This window comes from Mytilus edulis, chromosome 4 (assembly GCF_963676685.1).
Source record: "Mytilus edulis chromosome 4, xbMytEdul2.2, whole genome shotgun sequence".
Lineage (NCBI taxonomy): Eukaryota > Metazoa > Mollusca > Bivalvia > Mytilida > Mytilidae > Mytilus > Mytilus edulis.
Genome location: NC_092347.1, coordinates 49,031,913 through 49,046,110, shown reverse-complemented (window position 1 = coordinate 49,046,110; position 14,198 = coordinate 49,031,913). Strand labels below are relative to the sequence as shown.

The 14,198-nt window shown below is 33.1% G+C and overlaps 1 long non-coding RNA gene across 1 annotated transcript; it reads right to left on the bottom strand.

Annotated features, from left to right (window-relative positions):
• Window positions 1-5,302: 5,302 nt before the first annotated feature.
• Window positions 5,303-9,955, bottom strand: LOC139519884 (uncharacterized). The gene is made up of 2 exons (XR_011663736.1): window positions 6,342-9,955; window positions 5,303-5,669 (listed from the first exon to the last, which is right to left on the bottom strand). It is a non-coding gene; the product is annotated as an uncharacterized lncRNA (long non-coding RNA).
• Window positions 9,956-14,198: the final 4,243 nt, after the last annotated feature.

The window sequence follows — 14,198 nt, the reverse complement described above, 5'->3', positions numbered from 1 at the left end:
AAAATAACATTTCGTTTTTTTTCTGAAATTCTTCCTCGAGAAAATATAAGAGTTTAAATCTGTGTCCACACTTGTATTGAAAACTTTTTTTTTCGATACAAGTGTGGACACAGATCAGTGTGGATAGTATGTTTTGATGTTCGTCAGTGTAATCTGACAAAAGGAGTTCTGCTTTTCCCATAGGGTTCTTTATTTAACTGTGTTGCTTGACAGCTTACCAGAGCCAAACGTTTACTATAAGCAATATTGTTTATTCAATATTAAGTTTATTTTCAAGATTATCATGAAGACATTAAATGCATTTATTTGATTTTCAAATGATTATGATAAATTCATTTCCAGCAAAATATACACCAAGATACAGTTGTCTTTGACAATTTCTATCTCTTTATTACAAAAATAACATTTCGTTTGTTTTTCTGAAATTCTTCCTCGAGAAAATATAAGAGTTTAAATCTGTGTCCACACTTGTATTGAACATTTTTTTTTCAATATAAGTGTGGACACAGATCAGTGTGGATTGTATGTTTTGATGTTCGTCAGTGTAATCTGACAAAAGGAGTTCTGTTTTTCCCATAGGGTTCTTTATTTAACTGTGTTGCTTGACAGCTAACCTGAGCCAAACATTTACTATAAGCAATATTGTTTTTTTCAATATTTAGTTATTTTCAAGATTATCATGGAGACATTAAATGCATTTATTTGATTTTCAAATGATTATGATAAATCCATTTCCAGCAAAATATACACCAAGATACTAGTTGTCTTTGACAATTTCTATCTCTTTATTATAAAAATAACATTTCGTTTTTTTTTCTGAAATTCTTCCTCGAGAAAATATAAGAGTTTAAATCTGTGTCCACACTTGTATTGAAAACTTTTTTTTTCAATACAAGTGTGGACACAGATCAGTGTGGATAGTATGTTTTGATGTTCGTCAGTGTAATCTGACAAAGGGAGTTCTGTTTTTCCAATAGGGTCCTATTTAAAACTGTTGCTTGACAGCTTAGACGAGCCAAACATTAACTATAAGCAGTATTGTTTATTAAATATTTAGTTTATTTGTAAGATTGTTATGGAGGAGACATTAATTGCATTTATTTGATTATAGTAACCCCCAAGTTGGACTGGTGAAACGAAATATGATCACTTGCCTCTCCTGTAAAGCAGTAAAACGCTTGCTGAAGTGGGGCATCTGTTTGACTTGTGTGGGATGTATCAAGTTTGCAGTCACGTGCGGTTAGAATGGGAACGTTTAATCCAAAGCCTCGTGTTAATAGATTGCCACACTCTCTGTACGTTAAGAACCCTTGCAAAAACTCTTTGAGGGGTCCGTAGGCGGCCTGTTGCAAGGCAAAATTTATCCAGTATACCCCCATTTTCCAGTGGCAGTTCAAATTTCCCCGACCATAATCCTGAATGGCCTCTATGATGACAAGACCTACATATTGTCTTGTTTTCGTCCTGAACAGTGAACATGCAAGAAACAGTGGCGGATCCAGAAAGTTTCATAAGTGGGGGCCCACTGACTGACCTAAGAGGGGGCCTCGTCCAGTCACGCTTCAGTGATTCCCTATATATAGCAACTTTACCGGACCATTACGGAAAATAGGTATTTAGTCGGATCTTAACACGTACTTGTGATTTGGTTAAACCAGTTTTGATAAAAATATACGAAGAAATGTCCAAATGTTCAGGATTAAATTTGATCCGTATTTCATTAGGATGGTGCAAGCATACGATTTTTATTGCGTCTTACACTTTGAAAAGCGAATAATCTTTAACTACTTTATTCAAATATTGTGTAAAAACGTTAATTTTGAGCTATGAAAGTCAAGTGGCTCGAGCATTTTTCTCAGGAAATTAAAAAAAATTGAAAGAAATATGTTTAGCGTGGGTTAACTTAGCTTTCATTAGTCTTCACTATATCTATAGATTAACAACTTTTGGTTATATTTATAATTTAGAATCATCATTGAAGGCGGCGAACGATTGCACAGTTAATTAATTATATTGATGTGCCATTTGTATGCAAGAGTGACATTCTGTTGTATTATGTTCCTATTCAAAAAAGTTATGCGAGTATTCTCTCCACTTAACAGGTTCATTAATTTATAATTAAGTTTAGTTTTCTGATATAATTTTGAATAATTACAAAATGTACCAATTCAATTTATTTCAATTTTTGTTATTGGTGTATCAAAAACATTGATGTACAAATATATGAACGGAAATCGTTTTATAATATTTAACTTCCCTTGATAATAGATTGATTGGGAAATGAACCAGCGTTATCTAATGGTCTTTGATTTTGAATAGCATGGAGAGGAAAACATGAGAAGATATAGGAAGATGTGGTAACAGTGCCAATGAGACAACTCTCCATCAAAGTCTCAATTTATAAAAGTAAACCATTAAGGGTCAAAGTATAGCCTTCAACAAGGAGCTTAGGTTCACAAGGAAAAGCTAACTATAAAGGCCCCCAAAAAATACTAGTGTAAAACCATTTAAACTTGAAAACAAACGGTCTAACCTATATAAAAAAAAAAATCATTTCTGCATGATTTTATATTTTCAATACAAGTGTGGACACATATCAATGTGGATAGTATGTTTGACCGTGTTTTCTGACAAAAGAAGAGTTCTGTTTTCCCCAAAGAGTTCTATATTAAACTGTTTCTTAACAGCTAAGCCAAACATTAACAATAAGCAGTATTGTATATTCAATATTTAGTTTATTTAAATGTCATGGAGGAGACATTAATTGCATTTATTTGATTATGATAAATTATGTTCCAAATCTTTAATTTTGAATAGCATGAGAAGGAAAATAAGGTGTGTGGACACAAATCAGTGTGGAAAGTAGGTTTGGATGTTTAACAGTGTTTTCTAACAAAGGGAGTTCTGTTTTTCTCAAAAGGGTTCTATAGTAAACTAATTTTGATTTTCAAGGTGCTAAAGACACCAAACTTATCATTCATTGAGTGTCAGACAACGTAGAAGCTAAAAAGCTAAAAATTTGAAAATTTTACATGCATGAAACATTTTGAAACATTGAAACATTTTGTTTCACTAAATGATTGTACAACAATATAACAAATAATATATAATGCATAAACAAACATGTTTACAAATGCATGAATAAATGGGAAGGTAATTATCATTTGTAAATTGACATCACAATTTTACAGAACTTGGAAGCCAACAAGAACAAATTTATCTTTGCTGTTCATTAAATTAGAGAAACTCATAGTATTTTTTAACTTTACATGATACAATTGCCATTCCAAATGAATGTGAGGTTATCTCCCCTTTCCAAGTAAACACCACTCTTATCATCATAAAAACAATACTTCACTTTATGATTCAATACATGCTTCAAAAAATTGAAAGATTGAAAACAGAGAAAGGAGTGGAAAAGGACTAAAAATATTCTTAACTGTCTTAGTATAAACATCTGATTTAATTCTAAGGTCACAGAAAAAAATATATACTAGATAAACTTTTGAAGCAAATATTTAAATTTAAGGTGGTACCTAACACCTTGACTAAAACTAATTTGGCTTGTTAAAATTTCATACAATTTTGACAAAATATTTACTTTGACCATTTGACAAAAATATAAAAATTTAAAAAAAACACTGTCTGAAAAATTTCATTGGATACATAGCAATTTGGAAAACACCAATTTTGATCATTAAGAAGCTTAACATTTCCTTAATAATACATTGTGTTTTAAACATTCAGCTAATTTTAGAGTTATACCGGCAAATTTTGTTCAAGTAAATTTCATGTGAGATTCACCTTAAATGAGCTTTATACATGAAACTCACATGAACATTTTCACATGAATTTCACATGTATCTGATGTGAAACTCACATGAATTTGTGTTAAAAATTTCACGTGAAATTAACATGATCAAGCTTCTTTTTTTTTAGTGAAATTATAGTGAATTTTCCCTCAATCACACAAACTTCACAGGATTTGAGCTTATTCATAATCTAGTACAAATTCTGATATGTATAAGCATGAAAAATATTCTATGAAAATGTGTACATACCTCCATTCTATTTCTTTTTCTTACTATCCAAAATTTTTTGGTCTAAAATAAAGAAGGCAAGAAAATGCATCACAGGTTATGAATAATAACTAGGGCACCTCAGCTCACTCCTAGAACTTTTTGGATTGAGTTCAAGTCTCAATCCTTTTTTGTAAATGATTTATGGACTGACTATAGAAGATGTTTGCAATGATTAGATATAGGAAGATGTGGTGTGAGTGCCAATGAGACAACTCTCCATCCAAATAAACAATTTAAAAAGTAAACCATTATAGGTTAAAGTACGGCCTTCAACACGGAGCCTTGGCTCACACGGAACAACAAGCTATAAAGGGCCCCAAAATTACTAGTGTAAAACCAATCAAACGGGGAAAACCAACAGTCTAATCTATATAAACAAAACAAGAAACGAGAAACACGTATATATTACATAAACAAACGACAACTACTGTACATCAAATTCCTGACTTAGGACAGGTGCAAACATTTGCAGCAGGATTAAACGTTTTAATGGATCCAAACCTTCTCCCTTTTTCTGAAACAATAGCATAACATCACAACATATAAAAACATACGATAAAATATCAATTGGCAGACTAAACTCAATCAAAAATGTATATTTCATTTGAATTCATTTTTATTATGTATGTACATATCATATTGTGTGATAATTAATTTTAACACAAACCAATCACTTTATGAAAAATACCTACTTGCAAAAGGTTTTGGAGAAAAGAAGTAGTAGTCTACCTCGCCACATATTCATGTACCGTTTAAAGCCAGAAACCTTTTCAGTGATTGTCATCTGAATTAAAAAAAGAATTTCGAAGAATTCAGTGTTCAATTGAAGGCTATTCTTGATTCAATTGTTTATAGCCTCTGATCAATTTAATAGATCATTGCATATCTTTTATACACCTGTCTTTTGTTGAGGACTGCATGTGAGCACCTATAAAAGCCTTTCAGGTGTTTTTGTTGTTTTATTGCTGTCTGATTGGTGTATACCTTATATCTCTTTGTACTAATACACTAAAATAGAAAGTTCTGTGAAATAAAGATGATTTACAAATGTACCAAATTGAAAGTTTCTCTGTAATTTACAACCACTTACTTCTTATTTCATATATGCAAAAATAATTTTTCTCATTTTAACACTGATTTAGGGAAAATGTTTACAAAACAACAAGTATAATACCATTAAAGGATTTCAAATTTTGGCTGCACAATGAGCTAAAAAAAAATGTTATTTCGTTTTTTTTTATATACAAATTTCATTTTAAAACAACGTACATTTTCATTTGTACATAACTTGTCTGTTGACACAATAATTTGAATTTGAATTGTATTATATTCTGAAAGTACTTGTGGTTGAAAAAATATACACAATAGTTTATTCAAGGTGGTTTACATATCTTGAATACACCACTACTATTACTTGATGTCTGTTTATAATGTTTAAGAGTCCTCTTCTGCATATAATTGCTATTTGTACTCAAGGATTCCTTCATACATTTGCACACATTTGTCCTCCTAAGATGTTGCTCCAATGATAAAATCCTGTAATGCATACTTTAAGCAATCAGACTCTTGGAAAACTTCCTACAGTTCCTGTAATATAATAAAATCTACATGTATTGTTTGTTTCTGTAGTCAAGGTTCACGCAAAAAAGATTACATCAAATTAATCTCCAATGATTTACCAAATTTATAATTCAGAGAAAACTGTATTGTATTTTAAGCTGGAACTCTGACATGATCAATTGGTGATTTTGTAGTGATTAAATCTAGTAAAACCCAGACCTAGGTTTTTTACTAGTACTTTCCCAATGGGCTAGGCATTGCAATACTTATAAAACCCAGGTTTTTGAATTACCAACCCTGTTTCAGGACATTTTATAGCTCAATATGCTGTTTCAGTTTTGCTCATTGTTGAAAGCTGTACATATGATCACTTATAGTTAGTCAGGGGTGGATCCAAGATTTTCTGGTCAGGGAGCGCAAAGTATATATACGCCGAGCGGGGCAAGGCTAAAAAAAAGCTGGAGGTAAAATTGTCTTGGGACAATATTTCATTATGAAATAGTGTCCTTCTCCATGAAATTTTCATATAAAATATTGTCCATAGACATTATTTTATAATGAAATATTGTCTGAAATATTTATATGAAAATTTCCACAGACAATATTTCATGGAAGACAATATTTTATGTTACACCTGTTCTGCGGGAACCCCGAGTTATGATGGTAAGAGTTCCTACAAATCTACAACAATCTCCTAACCTACGCACTAAAGGATACATATTGCATATATGAGTGAGTTTATAAAGCTGCAGCCCCACAAACAGAAGCTGAAGATCTTGTAGACATTTTATTTAGATTCTGTGTTCCTGTGCAAACCAATCTACAATCAAGACACAAGCACTTGTTGTAAAATTATCAATATAACAATATCAGGTAATAACTTAAAGGGGCACTAGCTGTCAAATTCATGGTCACCGATTTGACTCAAATTCTCATATTTGATTTATAACAATGTAAAACATTTATCAAAACTACCAAAAGTCCAAAAGAAACAGTTATAGCGCATGGGGTAGATAATTTGAAGGTTTGATTCGTGTGAATTTTAGTACAGACGCCATCTTATTAACTATCGATTTGAACTCAGATGACCATATAAGCGATGTAAACATACATAAAGATATGAAAAGATTAAACCAACACGTGCAATTGGATTTTTATAGGTCTGTGTGATTTTATTTCATAGATTCAAAATATGTTTCTCATTGTTTTCAACCGTATAAGAATGCTTTCATATGGATCGAATAAGTAATCAAATGGTTTACCGTAGTTTCGCTTTCATTGTTGACATTCCTTTTCTTTAAAAATAACCAGGACACGTGCATTGTCAATCTCTAGCTTGGGATAAAACTGAATAGATATAGGAAGATGTGGTGTGAGTGCCAATGAGACAACTCTACATCCAAATAACAATTTAAAAGGTAAACCATTATAGGTTAAAGTACGGCCTTCAACACGGAGCCTTGGCTCACACCGAACAACAAGCTATAAAGGCTATGAAGTTCACATGAATACGGATTTAATGAGGTCGACTGATACACTTGCAAGTGAATTAGCAAATATATATGTTTCTTTGCTAAATTTGACAAAATTGAACTATTTTGGCTGCTAAAAGCGAATTATTATTTCACTATTTCACTTTCATTATTGTTTTAATGTACCAAAAAAAATCTTACTTTAGATTTTTTATATATCTCGTAGCTAGTACCCCTTTAACTAAAACCTTGAAAGACATGGTACTGGTAGTTGTGACATAAAGAAATACAAGAACACCACATTAAAATAAATAATTTGTTTTGCACATCGCTTATATGTCTAAGTCAATTGTACATGATTTCAATAATGTGAATTTGAACTGCCTTACTTTAGAATTACTTTAACACTCCATTACACCAGCCCTGCCATTAACTTGGTTAAGAGTTGACAGATCGACCGGACCGACAGGCGCAAAGTGAGACGAGACCGATCACAATTGATCACCTGACCAATACTAGTATTATGTTTTGCTAAAGAAAATTTCTACTTTTACCAGCCATTTTTAATTGTGTATGTATATATATCAGCCTGCGGACTATTCTCCTCAATATTTTCAGTAAATACCTTTACATGCGTTTTGTGTTTCAAAATGGATAAAGACAATGGAAGTATATGCTTTGTGCCAAAAGAAACGAAGAAAGTAATGCGGTTATTAGTGATTGGGTAACGCTTCAAACTAATGTGGATTAAAATCAAATGTGTGTTCCGATATATTCAATTTCATTGTGGATTAAAATCAAATGTGTGTTCAGCTACATTCGATTTCATTGTGGATTAAAATCAAATGTGTGTTCCAATATATTCGATTTCATTGTGGATTAAAATCAAATGTGTGTTCAGCTATATTCGATTCATTGTGGATTAAAATCAAATGTGTGTTCAGATATATTCTATTTCATTGTGGATTAAAATCAAATGTGTGTTCAGATATATTCAATTTCATTGTGGATTAAAATCAAATGTGTGTTCAGCTATAATCAATTTCATTGTGGATTAAAATCAAATGTGTGTTCAGCTATCATATTCGATTCATTGTGGATTAAAATCAAATATGAGTTCAGATATATATTAGATTTCATTGTGGATTAAAATCAAATGTGTGTTCAGCTATATTCGATTTCATTGTGAATTAAAATCAAATGTGTGTTCAGATATATTCTATTTCATTGTGGATTAAAATCAAATGTGTGTTCAGATATATTGGATTTCATTGTGGATTACAAAGATGATATTGTTATAGCAGCTAATAATGGTAAGTTTTATAAATATTATATTTTAAAATGCAGTCCTCGGCTATTAGTTTCTTGTCTTTTAAGTTTTATTTCTTACAAGGTGAATGATTAGAAGAATGGACAAACTTTCAAAGTACAAAACTAACATGGTAAAAGCTCACATGAGGTTTGAATTGCACATATGAGCATTATGTTAGATTTTTGTGGCCACATATGAACTACCAAACTGCACACGTTGAGCAACCTGATTTGCATACAATTATAAGGAAATTGATATGAACCTTTTCGAAGGGAGTCTTATCCAAATATTGGAAATTATCTATTTAATCTGCCTTTTGCTCTATAATAAGATTGATAAGTATCCATGTATGATATTTCAGCATTATATGTTAAAATTGGTTTTATAAGAGAATCAAAAAGATTACAGGATACATTAAAAGGGAAATTTCCAAAAAAGGCTGCACGAGTTTTTAATGAAAACAGAGCTTTCCTAGCTATTTTGGCTAATCTGTTAAACTTGCATTTTATAGATTTCCATTATTTTTTATCAGAGTGCCCAGAAATTTATACTCAGTAATGTTATCATTTTTTTTCATCATTGAACCTTACAATGTATGGTTCCAGTTTTGTAGGTTTTTGTTCAATGATCTTTGTTTTTGTTTTTTTAGTATTTAGACATAACTGCCATTTTTCACAGTAATTTGATAAGTCATTTAAGTTATTTTGAAGACCTTCTGTACTTTTGGATAAAATTATAAGGTCATTGTAAACAAAAGACTTCCTATAACAGAATTTAATATTCTCAATGGGTTTGAACCTTTATGGTCAAAATTTTCAACTATGTCATTTATAAATAAATTGAAGAGTGTGGGACTAATACTGCCCCCTTGTTTTACTCCTCTGTCAATGGGAAAGATCTAGAATGTTTATCATTATATTTTAAAGATGCTTCAGTATGAATAAACTGTTGTTTTATTATTTCAAACATATGTTTCCCTATACCCATTTTTGCTAATTTATAAAGCATTTCAATTCTCCAAAGGGAATCAAAAGCCTTTTTAAGATCTACAAAACAGGCATAAAGTTTTCTTTTTTATTTTTATGAATATATTTATTAATCAAAGTTTTAAGGATAAATACACTGTCTGCAGTTCTATGATTAACTCTAAATCCAAACTGGGCATTATTTTTTTCCCCATAGTTTTAATCATTCTTTGATTTAAGATACTACTAAATAATTTGGATATACAGTTGATAAAATAAACTCATCTGTAATTGCTTGGATTACTTAACTTTTTTTGAGGCTGTAATCCCCGGCGCTGTCTGGATCCCAGGTCTTCTGAGTGTGTACCTGCAAGAGAAAACAAAGTGTCTATTACTTTCACATTAATACGACAATTTTGGAAAAGGGTCCATTAACATAAAGATATAACTTAACTTTTTTTGAGGCTGTAATCCCCTGCGCTGTCTGGATCCCAGGTCTTCAGAGTGTGTACCTGCAAGAGAAAACAAAGTGTCTATTACTTTCACATTAATACGACAATTTTGGAAAAGGGTCCATTAACATAAAGATATAACTTAACTTTTTTTGAGGCTGTAATCTTCTGCGCTGTCTGGATCCCAGGTCTTCTGAGTGTGTACCTGCAAGAGAAAACAAAGTGTCTATTACTTTCACATTAATACGACAATTTTGGAAAAGGGTCCATTAACATAAAGATATAACTTAACTTTTTTTGAGGCTGTAATCCCCTGCGCTGTCTGGATCCCAGGTCTTCAGAGTGTGTACCTGCAAGAGAAAACAAAGTGTCTATTACTTTCACATTAATACGACAATTTTGGAAAAGGGTCCATTAACATAAAGATATAACTTAACTTTTTTTGAGGCTGTAATCCCCTGCGCTGTCTGGATCCCAGGTCTTCAGAGTGTGTACCTGCAAGAGAAAACAAAGTGTCTATTACTTTCACATTAATACGACAATTTTGGAAAAGGGTCCATTAACATAAAGATATAACTTAACTTTTTTTGAGGCTGTAATCCCCTGCGCTGTCTGGATCCCAGGTCTTCAGAGTGTGTACCTGCAAGAGAAAACAAAGTGTCTATTACTTTCACATTAATACGACAATTTTGGAAAAGGGTCCATTAACATAAAGATATAACTTAACTTTTTTTGAGGCTGTAATCCCCTGCGCTGTCTGGATCCCAGGTCTTCAGAGTGTGTACCTGCAAGAGAAAACAAAGTGTCTATTACTTTCACATTAATACGACAATTTTGGAAAAGGGTCCATTAACATAAAGATATAACTTAACTTTTTTGAGGCTGTAATCCCCTGCGCTGTCTGGATCCCAGGTCTTCAGAGTGTGTACCTGCAAGAGAAAACAAAGTGTCTATTACTTTCACATTAATACGACAATTTTGGAAAAGGGTCCATTAACATAAAGATATAACTTAACTTTTTTTGAGGCTGTAATCCCCGGCGCTGTCTGGATCCCAGGTCTTCAGAGTGTGTACCTGCAAGAGAAAACAAAGTGTCTATTACTTTCACATTAATACGACAATTTTGGAAAAGGGTCCATTAACATAAAGATATAACTTAACTTTTTTTGAGGCTGTAATCCCCTGCGCTGTCTGGATCCCAGGTCTTCAGAGTGTGTACCTGCAAGAGAAAACAAAGTGTCTATTACTTTCACATTAATACGACAATTTTGGAAAAGGGTCCATTAACATAAAGATATAACTTAACTTTTTTGAGGCTGTAATCCCCGGCGCTGTCTGGATCCCAGGTCTTCAGAGTGTGTACCTGCAAGAGAAAACAAAGTGTCTATTACTTTCACATTAATACGACAATTTTGGAAAAGGGTCCATTAACATAAAGATATAACTTAACTTTTTTTGAGGCTGTAATCCCCGGCGCTGTCTGGATCCCAGGTCTTCAGAGTGTGTACCTGCAAGAGAAAACAAAGTGTCTATTACTTTCACATTAATACGACAATTTTGGAAAAGGGTCCATTAACATAAAGATATAACTTAACTTTTTTGAGGCTGTAATCCCCTGCTCTGTCTGGATCCCAGGTCTTCAGAGTGTGTACCTGCAAGAGAAAACAAAGTGTCTATTACTTTCACATTAATACGACAATTTTGGAAAAGGGTCCATTAACATAAAGATATAACTTAACTTTTTTTGAGGCTGTAATCCCCTGCTCTGTCTGGATCCCAGGTCTTCAGAGTGTGTACCTGCAAGAGAAAACAAAGTGTCTATTACTTTCACATTAATACGACAATTTTGGAAAAGGGTCCATTAACATAAAGATATAACTTAACTTTTTTGAGGCTGTAATCCCCTGCGCTGTCTGGATCCCAGGTCTTCAGAGTGTGTACCTGCAAGAGAAAACAAAGTGTCTATTACTTTCACATTAATACGACAATTTTGGAAAAGGGTCCATTAACATAAAGATATAACTTAACTTTTTTGAGGCTGTAATCCCCTGCGCTGTCTGGATCCCAGGTCTTCAGAGTGTGTACCTGCAAGAGAAAACAAAGTGTCTATTACTTTCACATTAATACGACAATTTTGGAAAAGGGTCCATTAACATAAAGATATAACTTAACTTTTTTTGAGGCTGTAATCCCCTGCGCTGTCTGGATCCCAGGTCTTCAGAGTGTGTACCTGCAAGAGAAAACAAAGTGTCCATTACTTTCACATTAATACGACAATTTTGGAAAAGGGTCCATTAACATAAAGATATAACTTAACTTTTTTTGAGGCTGTAATCCCCTGCGCTGTCTGGATCCCAGGTCTTCAGAGTGTGTACCTGCAAGAGAAAACAAAGTGTCTATTACTTTCACATTAATACGACAATTTTGGAAAAGGGTCCATTAACATAAAGATATAACTTAACTTTTTTTGAGGCTGTAATCCCCTGCGCTGTCTGGATCCCAGGTCTTCAGAGTGTGTACCTGCAAGAGAAAACAAAGTGTCTATTACTTTCACATTAATACGACAATTTTGGAAAAGGGTCCATTAACATAAAGATATAACTTAACTTTTTTTGAGGCTGTAATCCCCTGCGCTGTCTGGATCCCAGGTCTTCTGAGTGTGTACCTGCAAGAGAAAACAAAGTGTCTATTACTTTCACATTAATACGACAATTTTGGAAAAGGGTCCATTAACATAAAGATATAACTTAACTTTTTTTGAGGCTGTAATCCCCTGCGCTGTCTGGATCCCAGGTCTTCAGAGTGTGTACCTGCAAGAGAAAACAAAGTGTCTATTACTTTCACATTAATACGACAATTTTGGAAAAGGGTCCATTAACATAAAGATATAACTTAACTTTTTTTGAGGCTGTAATCCCCTGCGCTGTCTGGATCCCAGGTCTTCAGAGTGTGTACCTGCAAGAGAAAACAAAGTGTCTATTACTTTCACATTAATACGACAATTTGGAAAAGGGTCCATTAACATAAAGATATAACTTAACTTTTTTTGAGGCTGTAATCCCCTGCGCTGTCTGGATCCCAGGTCTTCAGAGTGTGTACCTGCAAGAGAAAACAAAGTGTCTATTACTTTCACATTAATACGACAATTTTGGAAAAGGGTCCATTAACATAAAGATATAACTTAACTTTTTTTGAGGCTGTAATCCCCTGCGCTGTCTGGATCCCAGGTCTTCAGAGTGTGTACCTGCAAGAGAAAACAAAGTGTCTATTACTTTCACATTAATACGACAATTTTGGAAAAGGGTCCATTAACATAAAGATATAACTTAACTTTTTTTGAGGCTGTAATCCCTGCGCTGTCTGGATCCCAGGTCTTCAGAGTGTGTACCTGCAAGAGAAAACAAAGTGTCTATTACTTTCACATTAATACGACAATTTTGGAAAAGGGTCCATTAACATAAAGATATAACTTAACTTTTTTTGAGGCTGTAATCCCCTGCGCTGTCTGGATCCCAGGTCTTCAGAGTGTGTACCTGCAAGAGAAAACAAAGTGTCCATTACTTTCACATTAATACGACAATTTTGGAAAAGGGTCCATTAACATAAAGATATAACTTAACTTTTTTTGAGGCTGTAATCCCCGGCGCTGTCTGCATCCCAGGTCTTCAGAGTGTGTACCTGCAAGAGAAAACAAAGTGTCTATTACTTTCACATTAATACGACAATTTTGGAAAAGGGTCCATTAACATAAAGATATAACTTAACTTTTTTTGAGGCTGTAATCCCCTGCGCTGTCTGGATCCCAGGTCTTCAGAGTGTGTACCTGCAAGAGAAAACAAAGTGTCTATTACTTTCACATTAATACAACAATTTTGGAAAAGGGTCCATTAACATAAAGATATAACTTAACTTTTTTTGAGGCTGTAATCCCCTGCGCTGTCTGGATCCCAGGTCTTCAGAGTGTGTACCTGCAAGAGAAAACAAAGTGTCTATTACTTTCACATTAATACGAAAATTTTGGAAAAGGGTCCATTAACATAAAGATATAACTTAACTTTTTTTGAGGCTGTAATCTTCTGCGCTGTCTGGATCCCAGGTCTTCTGAGTGTGTACCTGCAAGAGAAAACAAAGTGTCTATTACTTTCACATTAATACGACAATTTTGGAAAAGGGTCCATTAACATAAAGATATAACTTAACTTTTTTTGAGGCTGTAATCCCCTGCGCTGTCTGGATCCCAGGTATTCAGAGTGTGTACCTGCAAGAGAAAACAAAGTGTCTATTACTTTCACATTAATACGACAATTTTGGAAAAGGGTCCATTAACATAAAGATATAACTTAACTTTTTTTGAG